Here is a 13158-nt window from a genome sequence, read left to right on the forward strand (position 1 = left end):
TGGGGTGAAGAAGTCAGTTAAAGGAAAAGTAAATAAGATAAGGTCAGGTGTTGGAAATTTAAAATTATATTATCCAAGCCAATTCATACAATTGTCCCAGTTACAGGAAAAAAGGTGGAATTAATTTGCAAATTGCAATGCTTTATATGACTCGAATTTGGACACAAAATAAGTAATTCTAAGATAGAGAAAAGGACATTGTTCGATGAGTTCAAGGAAAAGTTCAGAAAAAATAGGAACGTCTGGATGCAATAAAAAAGTAATATGAACAGTACTATGAATGTGTATGACTCAGTCTCTGATGGAAGATGAAGAAGAGTGCTCGGTGGAGGATATTGAGGAAATCTCAACAAATCCAGAAACAAAAAAAAAAAAAAGTTTAAATGTTTTCACAAGATAAGCAGTTAGCATTAGATGCCATTCAAGGGAAGTGCAAAATATGGGATATTAATTACTCAAGGCCTAAAAAATATCATTATCTAATTGGTGAAATGATTTTAGTCGATATACCACCGTTCTCACTTATTGAAGACCTAGGATTCAATAGGCTTTTAATCAATTTTTGTCCAAATTATGGAGTGCCTTCAAGAAAATATATTTAAGACAGCATCGTAATGGTTATTGATCGAAAGTAAAAATATAGTAGATACAACAAGAGATCCATAGCACAAAATTCACGTCATTCATAAGTGATGGTTGGAGTACGTACCAGTACTGCAAATACCTTATTTTTAAGTTTAATACTTCGAGTTGTTAAATTTCCATCAGCGCATAAAGCAACAAACATCAGTAAATGCTTGCAAGATACAATGACAGAATTTAACATTCCTTATAAGAAAATACAGCTTGTAGAGTAAGAGACGATTTTGCTCATATGGGGGTTGCTCAATCAGATTTGAGTTGTTTGCCTAGTTTTATCCATACATTACAGTTAGTTATTAATGATGATATTGTTGAACAAAAGTGTGTAAAAGACTGACTATCAACATATAAACAGATTGTCGGCCACTTTAAACATTCACCATCTGCTTTTGGAAAATATGAAGAATATCAAAAACAGTTCAACTTGCCACTACACAAGTTCATACAAGATGTATCGTATCTACTTGGTGGAAAACCATTATTATCTTAAGGAGATGATTCAAGAACAGAAAACTGCAATCATAGGTTATTGTAGTAACGATCTTATGCAATATTGCTTAGAAAATAGCCCCATGGAAAATACTTGAAAAACTGATTGTTGTGTTGACGCCTTTTATAGACTGCACAAAGATTTTAAGTGCTCGCAATGCAACTCCTTCAATAATTATGCCAAATATTAAAGCAATTTGATATTACCTTGAAAAAGGTGAAGAAAATGGTATATTTCCTGGGCTGGAAGCTACATTATTTGGACGGGAAGTCTCAATTATGTAGAAGAAGATTTTTATTCCAATGGTAAAAATCTAATTATTGCTGCATAAATGTACATACCTTGATGACCCATATAATAACCAAGACTGTGAAAAAATTATTATGCAGTGGATGGCCCAAAATGTTATATCCTCCAGGAAAAAAGATCTTGGTACTCCACAAATGGATATTTCCGCAAGCTCAGTAATTTAAAATCACTCATCAGATGATAACAATAATAGAAGCGGAAATTTAAATATTACTTTTTCTTCATGCATTGCAGAAATTAAAGACAAGTATTCTCAAAGAAATGAAACCGAAAATCAGAATTCCAATGAAATGAAAATCTTCAACTCAAGAGTTTGAGACAATCAATGCAGAAATAAAGTTTGAGATGAACAAATACAAAGCAACAAGAATGATAAAACATGAAAATAATCCTCTAGAATTGTGTAAAATTCATCAATCAAGTTTCCCCACACATGGTTTTCCTACTAAAAAGTATCTCTGTGCACCAGCTTTTTCAGTGAAGAGTGAAAATCTCTTCAATGTTGGCGGTTCCATCTATTCTCCACAAGGAAATAGACTGACTGCTGATACTGGAGAGATGCTAATGTTCCTAAAATAGAATTAGTTATTAGGTTTTAAGTATAAGTTATAGGTTATGATTTATTTTTTTAGTTTCAGTTAGTTAAATATAAATGAAAGATATTAATTTTTAATTATAGTTTGATTGGATATAGTAGGGAGTACTCTGGGAAAGGACACTTGTTGATCGTGTCAATCGGCTAGGTGGAGAAATAGGGGCAGTGTTATCTGGGACCGTAGAGCATTTATGATGAGGGAGTCAGTCATTGTGCCTGACTGAGCGTTGCGGCGGGCAGCTGAGAAAGGTCTGAGCCCATGAAGACCTTATAGTCGGAGTATCGGCCTGAGTGGACACATCTATCATATGCTGCTTGCCAGCAAGATACACCGGATATGTGTGGTGAATGTTGAAGACGGCTTGGCCCGTGAAGGGCGGAACACCAACTAGATTGTTCAGTGCCTGTGTGAAGGTGTCTATGAGACCCACAGATCCAGGAGTGGTCGTAACAGGTGTCTCAATCGAGATTAGGGGCAATATCCTAACTGGGGGCTGACAGCGACAATAGGGTGTTGGGGTTGAGACGGCACATCGGGCACAGGACGGGTCTTCGGTGGGTTGATGACATCCTCTTGAGATTCAAACTTCTTCCTCTTCATGGAGACCGTTTCAAAATCCAAGTCTGAAAGGGGGCTTGGCGTTTTGTAGGACTCGGAAGAGTCGTGGACTGTGAAAACATCGGAGGTGTCTTCCTCATCTGAATCCTCGCTGTCGTCTATGTGGACAAGGTTATCGTCTATGATGGCGTCAGAGACAGCATTATTCGTCTCCTCTAAAAGACTCTCAAGCCGTGTTAGTGTCTCTTGGGGGAGGGGGGATAAACAGAATGGTGGATTTAATGGCCGAAGCCGACGTTGCCAACAGGTTGATAACCACCCCAGATGGCTGAGAAGCCGGATCAAAGGTGCCCACAGGCCCCACACCAGTCTCCCAATCCACAGACGCAGATGAGTGGGGCTGTCGTCGATAGCCTCAACCAGGGATAAACTTAACAATGCCACTACTGACATATAAATATACAAATAAACAGAAATGATTGACTTCAAAACCTAAATTTACCATATTTTAAAATGTCCCGTTAATTCCAGGTTGGTCTTGGAGGATGGGAAGAGAGACCAAAACAGCTTCATGTTTTGTTATGAAGATATAAGGAACGTGCACATATTACATATTTGAAAAATGTTTGTAGAAAATATGCCGTGCACGTTGAGAAAGTGTATAATACACTAAGAATTTTTAAACTAATATGCAACCCTAAAGGTGGGTTACATAATATATTTTTATATATAATACCACTTTAAACACATAAAATAAACACAAAAAAGACATATTTTATATAGTGGAATGAATGATAATAGTAATAATATTAGGGCATGCCAGGCAACACATAAAAATATATTTTGAGTAGCCACAAAAATTATTATATACAAATTTTAATAGTTAGCATCCATCCTTGTTAAGAGGGACGACGATGCGAATACCATGAACCAAAGATATCCACCATTGATGATGTTGTTCCACCCATGACACGGATCTTTCCTTGCTGAGATCGACCCATCCACGACCTATAAGAGAGGAAGAGTGCAGATCTTTAGTTTAAGGAAGGAAAGAGGTATTAGGATGTGTTAACTGGGAATACAGGCACAGGAGCTCGCTTAGCAACGAGGCAGGTATTCCCCAACACAGCTAAAAATCAACACTTGCATGATTGAAAATTAATTGCATCAAGCAGGTTGACAAAAAGAAGGTTATTTAATGATTTTTCCCCAACTTTACAAGGTCAAAAAATGTTGACAAAGAAAGGAAAGTAAACAAGAAAAACAATAAGAAAAAAAACCAGAAACAAAACAAAGTTGAAATAAATTGCTTTATTTTATTCCTTTAAATTCACACTGAACTTTGATTGATGGGCTGGTCAAAAAGCCGACCTTAGGGCACAGTAAATACAATAGTCCACTCAGGACCGGAACAGTACAAGCAGGACCCATGTCGGAAATGAGGAAAGGACTATAGTAAACATACACTAAATAGATACTTCATAATGAAATAATAATACAATTCGTTAATAATTAATTAATTAACTACGGGATGTGAGAGGCATATAGTCTGCATCAAATCCAAGGCAAATATGTAAATTTTTCTACACATAAGATATTTTAGTAATAATTATAGTAGTATAATAACAATCCTAAACCCTGTATTACAACAAGAGTCAGGCAATACATTCGGATTAATCTGTAAGTTACGAAGAGAACAACTCAATTGTGGGTAGCATCATAGTCAGGAGACCATGATCTGAAAATGTGGTACCCACATGAGAGGATCCTCATTTGAATAAACTGAATGAAGAGTGGGGATATTCCCAACACTTGATTCAATGAAAGATACGAATTTTTAGATATTATACCCCTCCAGTTGCCAATAAGGGGTATGACGGATAATTGAACATCAGGGTTCAAGTTGAGATGAGATTTTATGGCCTCAAGGGCAGCAGGGGAACCGTATTTCTGTGTTTTAAGTAATTCATATTCAGTCAAGGTCCCCAGATCACTCACAATTGTAGGGTCTATGACATACCCCACATTGTTCTTAACTGCGACCATGTCAGGTTTTATAGTCGTGTTATCTGTAGGGATAACACTCCTCAGTCACGATAAACCCTTTCTTTCTTAGACGACACCATTGCTTGTATGTCATCATGTCGACCCGTTCGCAAGTTGCCAGTCTTGATGCAAGCCTATAGGGCATGTCCCAGGTTACATATTGACTCAGGGCAGGATGGGCAGTTGCCACCATCATTAAATAGGGTTAACCTAGCCGCTTTGCTTTTGGTCTTTACTGATCCTGCCATAATCCGAATTGCGAGACCGGAACTGGATGTATCAAAGGATGAGCATACAGCTTATTTTCGAATGCTGACGATGCACCTAACATTAGGAACTTGTAATATTGCTTTAATTAAATTTGACTCGTTAATTCGAAGATGCCAAGATTTATCCCCCAGCAGCAATTTTTGAGTGAAAAAAAATCGGTAGGGGTGTCATGACAAAGTCCAGTCTACTCCCGGACTGATTTACGTACCTCCACATCAATCTTCTAACACTCCCCCTGAGACAACTTTCCACTCACAATCTCAAAAGTGAGCCTGTGAGTCCGGTAGTCCCTCAGAATTATGTATTTATGGAAAGGCGTTATGGTAAGAGTCTTAACTCTATTTGGCGTCATCACGGCCCTTTTAGAGGAGGACGATCTCACTAGACTATCTGAGGTGAAATTAAGCCCGAGATACTTATTAAAGTCTCCCGACTTCAGCTGGGGCATACAAGTACCCCCACCCTAATCGTGGACTCAAGATCTTGTACGAATCTTTTTGATTGCGTAGCCCCTAGATGGTAAGGCTGGCGTATTTTGCTGGGTTTGGTGTTAAGACAACCTGGCCAGCAGCTGCAACGTATGACTCTACCGAGGCCTGAAGCCCCTTACTGGATTGAGGATATCAGCACGATGTCGTCGCCGAACAATAGGCACGACAACTCAGCACCATTTACTCGAAACGGATTATGGGAAGTCATATCCTCCATGACCATGTCAATGACCAGATTAAATACTAATCCGGAGATTGCAACGCCCTGGAGGATACACGACCCAAAACCCACGTTAGATATATCATTGAAAGACGTCCGGCCATGCGAAAGGACGACTGACAAATATTTAATTATCTCTGAAGGAACCTCAGACCTGAATGCACGCTCAATGGACTGGTGATTCACAGAGTCCTTATATCAAGGAAGGCCAAAGAGATAGATTCAAAAGACTTCTTGGAATGTCGAATAGCCTCATCAAGAACAAAAGTGTTCTCAGAGCCACCATCAACCTTCCCAAAAGCCTTTTGAACATTGGCATATGGTACAACTCTTAACTTTTTTCAAGAATCCTATGAAGGACCAGAGTAATATGAGGAAGGAGAGTTAGCGGCCTAAATTCTGACCATGATGTTGGGGGGGTATTTTGGGAATAAAGGTAGTTTTAGCCTTAAGCAAAACATCCGGCAGAGACCCTGTAAGTAGAGCAGAATTGAATACTCTAATAAGCCACTCTTTATCAATTTTATGGGTGGCAGAACCATTCCATCCTAAAGGGTCTTTTCCCACATTTCTGGATGGGAGGGCTTTCTTAACCTCATTCAAAGTGATGGGGTCCAACAACGAAGCATACGTTATGGGGGTTCATGGGGGATATCTCGTTCATCACACTGGGAGGGACGCTCAAAGTAGGTTTTCCAACAAGGGGCGTATTCAGCCGGCATCTTCTTGTCTGCAGCAAGTGTGTTTATTTCACCTTGAAGCAGGGCTCGTGTGGTCCTTGGGAAATCACGTTCAAGGCATTTCGCAAAGGCCATCCTTGTGGATGAGGAGGGTGTTACCCGTCGTATTCTAGTATCAGTTGTCGTGTCATTGTTCAACCCAACGTTGGACTCAATTATAACCTTAATAAGGTCATTTAAATTGGGTGCAGGTTGTCATATCAGTAACTCAGACAGACTTCTGATGAGTGCAGTAGTCGGTCGTGCCCTATACTCACGTCTCAAATAGTTTTTCACCATTGGAAGACAATGAGCTAGGGGATCTAGTAGTTGTCAGGTAATTCAAAAGGCCGTGGAGGCAAATTACCAAGTCACTATGTCTAGTCTGTTGGTTTTTAAAGATAATGTCTCTTAGAAGCCTGAGAAACGCCCACAGGTAAAGGCGAGGTACAAGGGGTTGGTTCGGACCCATGGTCCCTCCTGGGAACCATCAGTGTTTGATTTTTCCCGGTCAGAGAGGAGCTTCATGTGCCTTGCCACCTTGTTTGCCCTGGCTTTTGTAGCAGCCTAGGCTGTTAGGGCTGAGGAGGGAGCTACAGGCTGTTGATTATTAATGGGGGCTACTGCTGTTACTATTTGCTGGCAGACACCCTGATTCTCAAACTCAGACATAATCTGGGTGTGGGTCATGGGGGTATTGACTGCAGCTCGTAGTACCAACATAGCCTCGGCTTCAGCGGTTCGTTGGGCAGAAGCAAGGTTCTCTTGCACTAAAACAAGCCTGGCCGCATTAGAAGGAAAGGAAGTGGGTGGGGTTGTCGATGTGTTCGATGGCCTAGAGTTAGTCGAGTTTCCTCGTTGTGTAGGCTGTCTGTTCGCCTGTACGTCCAAAGCTCTATTAAGGTTGCTCATTATTAAAGCACGGTCGTCAGGGATCAAGGTCTGCTGTACCCGTGTTTGTTTTCGAACAAGGGGGCCATCAGGAATAGAACAGAGGTTGGGACTGCTTAAGGCTTCGTTATTCTTACCCGAGTTCGGTATAGATTGTGACAACAACCTTTAAATCCGTTTTGAGATGGGCGTCTCATCAGTCTCAGTAGGTCTTTTTAAGTCGCGTCTAGGTCCAAGAGGGGCGTCAGTGTTTGACACCTCTAGAGGACGGTTCTGTGATGGGGTGCACTCGATCCGGTTCGGCTCCTGGGAGTCAATGAACGGGTTCGGCACCGGAGAGACTACAAGGTCAATCACCTCTGTCGGGCCCTGTGGGGAAGCCGGTGAGTCAGTCGAGTCTATAGTGGTGTCATCACATCGTGAGCTGATGGAAGAGTCACTTGACACCTCAGTCGTAGTGTTATCAAGCTTCCTAATGGTTGAACGGGCCAACTTCACTTTTGCCAAGTGAGTTGGGTTCTGGAGTCGCTTAATAACAGACCTTTTGGGTCTAAAGGAAAACTTTGGACAGACGTGGTTCTGCATAGCTTCTTCAGAGCAGTGGATTACATTTATGTGCCCCCTTAGGCCGGATTTTGATTTTGCAAAGAAGTCACAAAGAGGACAATCCAATTGAATGGAGTTAATGTTCAGTGCGATAGAGGAGCTCATTTTTATTTAAATTTGAATAAATATGGGAGAAAAAAGTAAACGTAAATGGTATATAATATATATTAGATAATTAGATAATCTCTGTTTTTACAGAAGGGAAAATAACAAAAAAAAAAAACAAGGAGGAATGAAATTAAATTAAATTAAATAGTGGCTAAATGTCAACTATGCAAACAATACGCCACTGCTATGAGAACACCTAACCTTGAAATGAAAAAAACAAAGAATAGTAGGTGAGGTTGGAGATTATTGTAAATTTTTGATTGTTTACAATATAGGGAGAGGGAAGGAGAAAAGAACTGCAACTCTTCACTCTAATATAAATATGCAGTACAACCTGATGTATTTGTTTGAGGTCGAGTGCTGTCCTGGAATTTATAGCGGAAGAAGAACGTCACAGGGGTGTTGGAGGACGAGGAAAATTTGGAGAAATGAACGCAGGCCCACAATTCCAATTTAACTTTCTTCAAATAAGGAACCAGTTCGATTTTGATAGGAGACGATGTGGATGTAGTTTCCTAAAGCGCTGGCTGAAATTTCGGTGAAGTCGTGTAAACAATTATCTGATCAGTGATCTGGCTTGGAATCCAAATGTGTTCACACCTCTACTTCGCTTCTTGGACTGTGAATATAACATTATATATTTGATTATTTAAGTTCGACACTGCTATAAGATACGGAAAGAATCAAAATAGGATGGAGCAAGACAGCAACCACATGAAGGGAACTGTAAATCTGACCTTATTTTCATTAAAATGATTGTTGCTATTGGCAGCAACAACCCTACTCCCGCTGATGATGAACTAGTGGGTCTCAAGCCCTTGCGATATAGCTTTACAGTGTCAACAGACACCCGATATTTTGTATAGCCCCGCCACGGCATGTCTTTCTCCAACCCATTCCCACCCAGCATCTAAACATTTATTATCATACGCGTAAATAGATATATAAACACACATTGCCGAGCTTACCTTAAATACAAAATATATATAAAAAGTGACTTAACAGTAAATGAACACACACATACCACACAAAAAATAATAAATAATATAGATGAAAGGAGTCGACCAATCTTTTCGAAGTTGCCCGTTAATTCCGGGTTGGACGATGTTGGATTTTGGAAAGTGAATAGGAGAGATCCAAACGCTTCATGTTTGGACTGAAGGAGAGAGAGATCTGATGCATAATGTACACATATTTGTATAAGTTTATAAATGAAAATATGTCATGGACGGCTGATATAATAATACACTAAATAGTACATTTTATATTATTTTGTTACAATACACAAATAAATAAATAAATAGAGGTTATTGAATAACTTTCAAAAATACATATTCTATTTATGTGGACATGAAATAATAAGCCCTGCAATAAATATATATTATAATGAGTCAAAAAATTATTTAAATACAACTTTAATAGCTGATTTCAAACTGTTCCATTCACCGAAATCACCTTTCGTTGAGTACAGAGGGAAGACGACCATTATATTGTCTTTTATCGGTTCACTTTGGTACCAACATCCACGTCCATGCAATATATATATATATAAACAAAACATATTAGTACATGGGTAAATTTATTAGACAAAGTAATATGGTGATGACAACGCCGACATAGACCGGTCATATGGACCAAATCCATTGGCATGGGCGTGCATTAAGGGAGGAGGGGAGGGTAGTGGATAGTGGGAAAGGTATTGAGGTTCTGAAACCTTTTGTCCACGGGTGTGGGTGGTTATTTAACTTATAAACTTCCTTATTATAAGTATTTGCACCACTTCTAGGGTGGCAACAATAGTAATTGCCACGGATCTCTGGGGGTCGGGGGGGGCTATTCGTCGGGTAGAAAGATTCGAACGAACTAGACCTAGCCCTATCCAAATTTTCTCCGTTTACAAATTTCCTTCGAGGACCCTTTGCTCGAGCCTTAATCTTTTATTACGATTTGTATTCGAAGGAGGTGAAGCTGTTTGGTTGTTTTTCCTAAGGTCGTTAAAACGAACCTTCCGGTACGTGGACATAGCAGACCTTATATCAACCTCTGTGACAGTAATATCGGTACTGCTGTCATCAACAGTATCCAAAGAAAAAGAAGCAGATGCAGGTGAGGTATTGCCAGAAAAAGAGGAAACTGGGAAGATCAATTGCTCCTCATCATCCTCTACTCTATAAAGAGACGGGTTCTCTTTAACGATTTCGATTTCAATTTCAGCTGGCTGCTCATTGTGAGGAATATATTTGACATTAGACTCACCACTAGCAGTGGCCACTGATTCGTGCTTTGTACTCCGATGATAACCCGTTTCAATATCTTTTTCGGCCTGGTTATCCAACAGCACCTTGCAATCTTCACATGCCCTTTTAAAATCTGGTTAGACTGTACTATAATTGAGCTCACAAAAGAGGGGTTTCTCTTAATTGAAACATATTTTCCTTTTGAGGCTCTTTCTACCGCACTAAAGGACTCCGTGCTTTGGGAGGACATCACCCTATTAACGTCAGGGCAAACAGCCTTGGTAGAACTTTCCAGATCATTATTACATACTGTACCCAAAACGTAGACAAGACCCTGAGCTCTGTACTGAGACGTTTTGAGACTCAGGGGGGTCAATACATTTACTAACTGGGGGGTCAATACATTTACTAGCTGGGGGGTCAACACATTTACTAGCTGGGGGCTTGTATTACCCAGGAAGTGTGTGTTAACAGGTTCAGGTTGATTTCTCGGCTTTAAGACAAACCCGAGCCCATTTAAGCATTCGGTCAGGAGGCAAGTTCCTCAGGGCAATGACCTAACACCACATCTGTGAGCCATTACGCTGTTTCTAGCGGGATTGACGGTGTTGAATCTGTTATTTGAGACTTGCCTTTGTTTGAGGCATTCTTAGTCTTCTTCTTCTTCCTCTTTTTTGTTGTGATCGTCATGGACGTCACACTTGAGGACCTCGTCAGAGTTCCTTGTGGAGGAACGTCAGGAGCCAACTGCGACATAGTGACATGCACTATTTTCTCAGCCATCTCTGTTCTCTCCGAATCAAGGATAAAGTCATCATATGTAGGGTGAAGCGGGGCCTCAGGAGTGAGGAATGGAATGTCCTCAACTCTATAAATAGCCTCTGATGTGGCACAGCCATCACTGCAGCTAAATGCACCTTCTATTTCCCCAGGGTCAGGCTCATGGTATTCCACACCATCATTGTGGTAAGCAATTCTGTGCACTTCAAGATCAGCCTTCATATCGAAGAGGTGATTGCATTGGAGGTACAACATTGAATTAAACTCTGACTCAGTGTCGGAGTTACCAATCATGAACGATGGGGCCGTATTATATGGGGGTAGACCATAGGTTTTTAAATGCGGTTCAAGCAGGAAGCCGTATGTGTGTCCCAGTCTGTCTTATCATAGAAGCTGAGATCACCAGGGAAACATTCCCAAGACGGGGTTTCCTCCCCAGAATCGGTTAAAGTCAATACTCGAACCTAGATTACTATCTAAGCTGGTACCTCACCCTCAGGATTTTTATTTGGGAAAACCCCACGGGGAAAAACGCCCTGTTCAGTTCAGGACTAAAACCCCTGTAACAAACCACCCTAAGTTCATCGGACTAGAAATGACTTCGGATCTTTGCTACTTGTTTAATTAATTAATTGCATGCCTTAGCTTATTTTTGCATGATAAGTGCACCTGGTATCAGATGCGGCTAGACGTCCCTGTCCGGCCTGCTCCGCTCTGTTCTCCAGATCTTGAAGGTGCCTTCTAGGGTGCGCATTTGGATGATGCTTAGCTCTATAGGCTTCAATCCAAGCACTCTTCTAGCATCTTTGAATGACCGTTCTGACCAAACACCACGCCAATTAATTACCATTGGGACTATTTCACAAGATGCACTATCCTCCAACTCGAAGGTTTTTCGTGCATGTTGCATTAAGTCCTCATTAGCATATTTGGCCCGTTTTTCAACGTGAGCTGCAGTGAGATCTCGATCATCTGAGATGATTGTTGGGTCTATGATGACCACCCTTTTATCCTTTGAGGCTAGGATGTCTGGCTTTTGCAACCGATTCTTCGTATTTACATACTGAACGTCAGTCTTCACCTTCCACCCCTTTGCCTGCAGCCGCCCAGTCACATAGGCGACAACGTCGTCATGGCGGTTAATTCTTACCCCTCCAGCTCGCGGACAAGTTTGCACAATATGAGCCAGGTTCTTCACACAGTCCCGACATGTTTCACACTTGTTGTCCAATCCGGGTATTCCTTGCCGAGTAACTTTCGACTTAACGGAAAGACTCGCGGATTGAACTTGAACGCACCTCCACAGAGATTCGTTTGTGATCTTCATGTGGTCTATATGTAAGTAGGAGCCAACACGGACACCTTGCTTACAGGACTTCAGTCCTTTCGTGTCAACCTTCTCATAAAGCTCCTTTGCCTTTAAACTGGAGTATTGGCTTTGAGACTTGCACTCAACACCATTGACTGTAGGGGATTTCAGGCTGAGCATCTTCCTCACAGAGGTGCTCGCCAGCCTAACACTCGGATCAGGGGAACTTTCCAACTTGCCCCTCCTTTCGACCCTCAACAGAGTAATCTGATCCTCTAGGTTTTGGATCCCCAAACCACCGGACGTTATCGCAGCGTTTATGAAAGACTTAGGGGTATCATGGAAGAGTCTTAAGTTCGAACGAACAAATTTCTCAACCTCCCTATCTATCAAAGATAGGTAGCCTTTGCTGTACCCGCCGCGGATGAGCTGATACTGATACCTGGGTAAGACATATTGCCGCAAGACAATAATCTTTTGGTACAGCAGCAGACCGGAATCGTTGATAAAATCTCCATCTTACTCTATGAAGAAATAAGAAAGAAATAAGAGTATCTACAGATAAAAACGTTGATCGTGACAAGTGAGAGGCTTCAGAGTCTGCTTCACTAGTAGAAAAAAGTTTAACCTACTGATTAGGTATGAACCCTTTCGTTCAAAAGTAAAGAGAAAGCAAGTGCTTTCACTTTTGAACTGGCGGTCCGGGAGGTAAAACCAATACAACTAACGTATACTAGTACCGCGTGGGATATGGGACACTATTTATAATACCGTTAGGATGGATATTGATCGATTCCGGGACAGCCCGGAATGTACGGCAAAACACAATGCAGTTTCTATTTATTTAGTATTTTCTCCTGTTGTTCGTAGGGAACGAACCCGTGGT

The 13158-nt window shown here is 40.9% G+C and overlaps 1 long non-coding RNA gene across 1 annotated transcript; it reads right to left on the reverse strand.

Annotated features, from left to right (window-relative positions):
• Window positions 1-8472: 8472 nt before the first annotated feature.
• Window positions 8473-9996, reverse strand: LOC121125249 (uncharacterized). The gene is made up of 3 exons (XR_011781987.1): window positions 8971-9996; window positions 8684-8914; window positions 8473-8607 (listed from the first exon to the last, which is right to left on the reverse strand). It is a non-coding gene; the product is annotated as an uncharacterized lncRNA (long non-coding RNA).
• Between the last annotated feature and the right edge of the window lie 3162 nt (window positions 9997-13158).

The sequence above is a fragment of the Lepeophtheirus salmonis genome, chromosome 10 (genome assembly GCF_016086655.4).
Source record: "Lepeophtheirus salmonis chromosome 10, UVic_Lsal_1.4, whole genome shotgun sequence".
NCBI classification, from domain to species: domain Eukaryota; kingdom Metazoa; phylum Arthropoda; class Copepoda; order Siphonostomatoida; family Caligidae; genus Lepeophtheirus; species Lepeophtheirus salmonis.